This window comes from Ascaphus truei, chromosome 2 (assembly GCF_040206685.1).
Source record: "Ascaphus truei isolate aAscTru1 chromosome 2, aAscTru1.hap1, whole genome shotgun sequence".
NCBI lineage: Eukaryota > Metazoa > Chordata > Amphibia > Anura > Ascaphidae > Ascaphus > Ascaphus truei.
This window is the reverse complement of record NC_134484.1, coordinates 201,396,902-201,402,901: the sequence shown is the minus strand read 5'-3', so window position 1 is coordinate 201,402,901 and position 6,000 is coordinate 201,396,902. Positions and strand designations below refer to the sequence as shown.

Genomic DNA, 6,000 nt, shown 5'->3' with positions numbered 1-6,000 from the left:
CTGTGGACACGGTGTGGGTGTACACGTGGTGGGACAATGCCCTACACAGTGAGGTATAGCTGTAACCATTACTATTGCTATTGCCTGTATGTGGTTTATGGTTATTGCTCACGGTAAATGTTATTATTGTTATTCTTCTATCCTGTGGACTGTTATTAATAGTTCCTGCTTGGGGTTATCCCATCCAATTGGGATCCCGTGCAGGTGGAGGCGCTGCCACTCAGTATATTCGTTACCCCAGGCACCCAGTAGCGGATGCTCAGACCCCTGTGAGCCGACAGGTACCGACAGCACTAGTAGACTCTTCACATTAGTGGGAAAGAGGGCTACAATTATTTAATAGCCCTCCACTGGTGAAGAATCACTACACAATAAGTTTCTCTGTGTTTGCTCATAAAGCAGCAATACTACAGCACAGTCCAAATTCTTTTTTTTTAATTTGTATATTAATTGTTTATGTGGCAATGTATAATTATATGTAGCCATGGCTGGTTCTGGCTATTCCTCTGCCCTCCCTAACACATAAGTCCTGGTAGATGGCGGTAGTGTTTGGCCCATCTTGGGTTTACCTCTCCTCTGCAGCTTCCTTGGGTGGCAGGAGTGGAGGTGGTACTTGGTTTGTGTGTTGCCCTATCGTCAGTGCAGACCTGATGCCCTCTTTTGCTCTAGGGAGGAGGCGCACCTAAATTGTGGGCAGTTGGAGTTCTTCCCAGTTCCTTGAGGAGTGTGCAGCTCTGACTCCAGTACTGGGAGCTGCAAGCTGTGTCTCGCCCTGCGGGGTGAGACTGCATGATCAGTCCCCCAAGGGACTGTGATAAGGCACATAGCAAGATTGGCTACCGAGACCATCCAGAGGCATGGGATCAGAAGAGTATTCGCTGTATGACCTGATGTATGCAGTGGATGCAGTGGATGCCCGATAAAGAGCTCCTGTTTTTATATACCCCTTGCCTGAGTCTACAGTCCATCAAGGAGGGGGAGGGGGGGGGAGACTAAAGATAGAGCTTGTGGTGGATGGAGGTGCTTGCACTACAGAGAAAGAACTGAGCATCCTACACCTAAAGCCTGTCCTGTTTCCCCCCCCCCCACCCCCCAACATTGCGGAACCTCAGCATCTCCTGGACACCAACACGTACTTGCACCAACAGACACCTGTAGCAAGGACAGATCTCCCAGAGGGGTGGGGGAAAGCAGCGCTACATCTACATTTAAGATGGAAATAGTTTGGTGCTCCTGTTATAAATCTGTCAAAATCTTGATTGTGTGCCTAACATAATGGCCTCCTTTCAGTTCCAATCATTCTTCAGTCAGTATAACTCAGCAGCTACAGGGTTGAAGCAGGGGGGCTCCAGAGCTGAACTGTGTTCGTTTCAGCTCCTGGGACCCCTGCTTCCAGAGATACTTACCTCTATAGGGGGTGCCGGTATCTCTGGAGTTTAACTTTCCAGGAGCCTATAGGAAGTCGCACAGGATGACATCACAGCTTACTATTGGCCCACATGATGCGGGGCATTTAAATGCCGCCATTTCGTTATGCCCTCAAGCTCCCTGGCTACAGAGATACCGACACCCCTACAGAGGTATCTCGAAGCAGGGGATCCCCGAGCTAAAATTAATGCAGTTCAGCTCTGGAAACCCCGAGCTTCAAACCTGTAAAACGAATTTAAAAAAAAAAATTGAAATCCGCAGTGCTACGTGTTTTACTGTTTTAAAGAGGCAGTTCGCATGGCACTTACATTTTGCCTGGAATATCCATTCACATGGAGCCCATTTAAGCAAATGCATCGCTGTTCACACAGCCGTTTCAGGCAAAAGGTGAAACGTGTGCGCATTTGCATGTCATTTCCCAGAATCCCTTGCTGCAGTGGGAGCACTGTATTCTAGGTGATAGTGGTGAAAGGCAGGGTTACAGACCTGTCTAAGACATGTGAATGTGCTCACAAGTGATATTCTTTATTGGCTATATGATAACGGTGGAGGTTTTTTGTTGCCTTTTTTACCCACCATAACTTTAAAAATTAAAAAAAAATATATATATATATACACACACACAACACACCCTTTGATGTCCTTTTATTGAAAATGAATGACCTAAACTGCTGATCGGTTCATTCTCCCGTGATCGATCAGCAAAGATCTTGCTTACCAGGGTTCACTAAATGGCCGCCTTTCAGTTTCAATCAATCCTTCAGTCAGTGTAACTTAGCAGCTACAATGTTAATAAGGCAACATTATATATTGTTACAGTTTGCAGATGGAACGGCTGGGAATATTAGAAACAAATGATCACAAACTTGAAAGTGTTACAAAGATCTTGCACTGCTGGGGAGGTGGCTAAAGCCTGCTATAGAAATCAAAGGATGTTCAGTATATTAAAGCTCATTAAAATGGCATTGAGTTGAATAATGGAAAATATATATATATTCCCAGATATACAGCAATGTGTGTTAAATCAATAATGTCAGACACGTTTTTAATAGCTAATATATCGTTGTTACTTAACCAAATAAATACCTTAAATATTGATAATTAATTAAACATGGTGTGAAGAATTATCAATGTACTATTAGATTTGTTTTTCTAAATGGTCTTTCTTTTGGCAATATTTTTTTTTAAACTATTATGTTTTCCAAAGAGAAGTCAAAATGTATTTTCTTATGATAATTGGTGCTGGGGGTGTGGTTTGGTGCTAGATGTCAGTGTTCCTATACCAGTGGGCTCACATGTTTTAAGCTGTGCTATTTTACAAGGTATCTTTCCAGCCCCGGAAGACACAGTTGTGGGCTGGAAGGTGTCTTGTGAAATAGCAACGTTTAGTAAACATGGACCTTGATGAAGTCTTTTAGACTTTACTGAATGACTAAATGTCCAGCAATCATGTTGGCAATCGGTAATGTTGTAACTTTTGTAACTCATCTGAATCGATCCACTGATTTGTCTTGTGAAGAACGAAGCTGATGACGGTTATTTTATCCCTTGGGGCTCTCTGGAACAGGGAAATATTCCCCAAACCAGGGGGTTTCTTGTAAAAAGATGAATATTGCCGTGCATCAGCAGAAAACAAATCGGTACAGATCACAGCTTTGGTAAAAAAACAAAAACAAAAAAATGTTGCCAAATATACAAACTGGGTTTCAAGTTGATTTATTAATGAGCTACTACAGCTGCACACAGGACCAGTCTCAGTTCAGAGTATTGTGTGCATTTGTTGAAGAGGAATTTACTAAAGGTAATATGTAGCTTATGTCTTACAAATAAATAACCTTATCTCTACCAAGTGTAAGGCCTCGGACATAGTAAGCGCTTAGGTGCTGCTGCTCGCTCTTGCTTGCTGCCGCTCGCTCTACCAGGAGCTTTTTGCTGTCCTGGCAGAGGAGACAGCAAGCGCTTGGGAGGCGGGTATCACTGTGTGTGTGTGTGTGTCACTTTGAAGTGGTCTGTGTGTTTGGGTGTCACTGGGGAACGTGTGTGTGTGTGTGTATGTGTGTGTGTGTGTGTGTGTGTGTGTGTGTGTGTATTATATAATATTTTAAAAATTAAAAAAAAGACATTCGAGAATAAATTATTTATTAACATTGTGCAACTTTGATAAATATATTCACACACCACACAGACACATACACACTGGTACACACACACATACATGCACACACATGCACACACACACGCACACACATTCGCACACACACACACACTGGTACACACACATACACATGCACACGCACATACACACACATGCACACACACACACACATGCACACACACACACGTGGACACACATACATGCACACATACATGCACACATGCACACATGCACACACATACACATACACACACATACACACACACACACACGCACGCACGCACACATATATGCACACACACATGCACACACACACATGCACACATGCACACACCTACACATGCACACACACACATACATGCACACACACACAGACACATGGGGCAGAAGGGGGCACATCACCCGCTCCCCCCCCCCCCGGCAGCGCAAGCCCCCTCCATCTCCCGCAGGCTGACAGCCACGGGAATCGGGCAGATGGAGGCACATCACCCACTCCCCCCCCCCCCGCCCGCAGCGCAAGCCCCCTCCATCTCCCACAGGCTGACAGCCACGGGAATCGGGCAGATGGAGGCACATCACCCGCTCCCCCCCCCCCAGCAGCGCAAGCCCCCTCCATCTCCCGCAGGCTGACAGCCACGGGAATCGGGCAGATGGAGGCACATCACCCACTCCCCCCCCCCCCGGCAGCGCAAGCCCCCTCCATCTCCCGCAGGCTGACAGCACCACACATCAACGCACGCACATGCACATCAACACGCACACACACACACTCATTCCGCTGGCGCCAGACAATAAGTACCACATTCACATTTCCCTGCTCTCCTTCCATTGGTTGCTGAGGCGTCACGTGAGCGGAGTCAGCGCGTGAATTTAAAATTTCACTGTCGGCTCTGTTCAAGCGCGCCTCAGCAAGCAAGGGAAAGCATGCGCGAGCCCCTACTAAAGCCACTTTAATTGCGGCTGTAGGGGCTCAGTGGCAAGCAGCACCAAGCGAGAGCAAGCAAGCACTAACCATGGCCTGGGCCTAAGTTGTCCAGATGCTTCTGTACATAAGGTTTTCTGGACATGTACTACTACTGTACAGTATATCACAAGCCTAGCACAAGTTTAAGTAACCGTTTTAAGACAACTTGCATCAACTACTGTAGGCACCAAATTTAGCAACGTTTATGTCATCTTGTGTAAGTTTAAGTGGTGTTTTTGTTAAAAACATTTTTATTCATACTTGCTTATCAACTTTGTTTGGGAATAAAAATGTCATCTTTGACATCTTAGAATTCCCCTCTATAGTCCAAGAACTGTTTTTTTCCCTGTAGCATTGTGTAAAGATGTGCTGTATAAAGTACATTTTGGAAGTTTACAACCAGACCAGAAATTTGTTTTTCATTTGTGGCTGATTTGCTGTGCCACTTTATTAATGATTCTAGACTTGACTTGCTGAATGATTTGGGCCTTGAGTTATTAGAATGTATTAAGCAGCTCTCAAGTGCATGTGGCCCGAGTACATTTTCAGTACCATATTGCAGCCAAAACCTGGAGTGCTGTAAAGCTGTATTCTTTCTCCCCATAAGATGCAGAAAGTTGTACTACATATCGATGGCATGTATGTATGGGGTGTATGTGGAGGATTTACAGCACAATTAAAAAGCTGCCCCCTTCTCCTCCCCCCCCCCTTTTTTTTTTTGTTTTATGGGCATGCACTGAAACAAATTGCCTAATGTATACATTTTAGCAATAAAAGTACTTGGTATTCTTGCTGTGCAAAATCTCTTAAATGTCAGCTTTCTGAAAATAAAGTAATGAAGTAATTTATTTTTTTGGCATAGTGTAAAGTTTTAAACAAGAACACTACAGTATGTTGTTTGGCTCGGACACTTTGCTATTAACCCAATCAAAAATACTTCTGAAACTGTAGGCTGAAAGAGTAAATGAGACTGGGAGGTTTCCTTAGTATTTCCTGTCGTTTCCGGGATGTAGGGCAATTTCAAAACGGCTATTTAAAAAGGGCTGGAATTTGAGGAAAATACTGTGAATGCAAATAATATGCCTTAAAACCTGCGCTTGGTGTTAAATCTCTCCACAGCTTATAAAGTCAGCTTAATTTATCTGTGTTCAGGTGATTTGGAACAGCAAATGGGGAAAGTGAGGACTTTTCACTTAAAAAAAAAAAACACACACTAATGTAATACGCTTTGACACTTTAAAGGCTTCTTTGTGAAAGGGCATGTAAATATTTTTTTTCTGTGTTTCTGAATTGCTCCAGGGTTTATGTCCGCTGAATTAAAGCAATATGGATTGAGAAAATGTATATGAACTTTGTTAATGCTAGCATTTTGAAATGTTCTGTATCTCTGTTACTGCTACATTACATGCTCCAAGAGAGTAAGCAGAGGGCTTAAGAAGAATGTTGCATTTGT

The 6,000-nt window shown here is 43.9% G+C and overlaps 1 protein-coding gene across 4 annotated transcripts in view; it reads left to right on the top strand.

Moving 5' to 3' along the window:
• The window catches only part of GMDS (GDP-mannose 4,6-dehydratase), a 327,410-nt gene that overhangs the window by 94,353 nt on the left and 227,057 nt on the right, over positions 1–6,000 (top strand). The gene's annotated exons all lie outside the window — the stretch shown is intronic.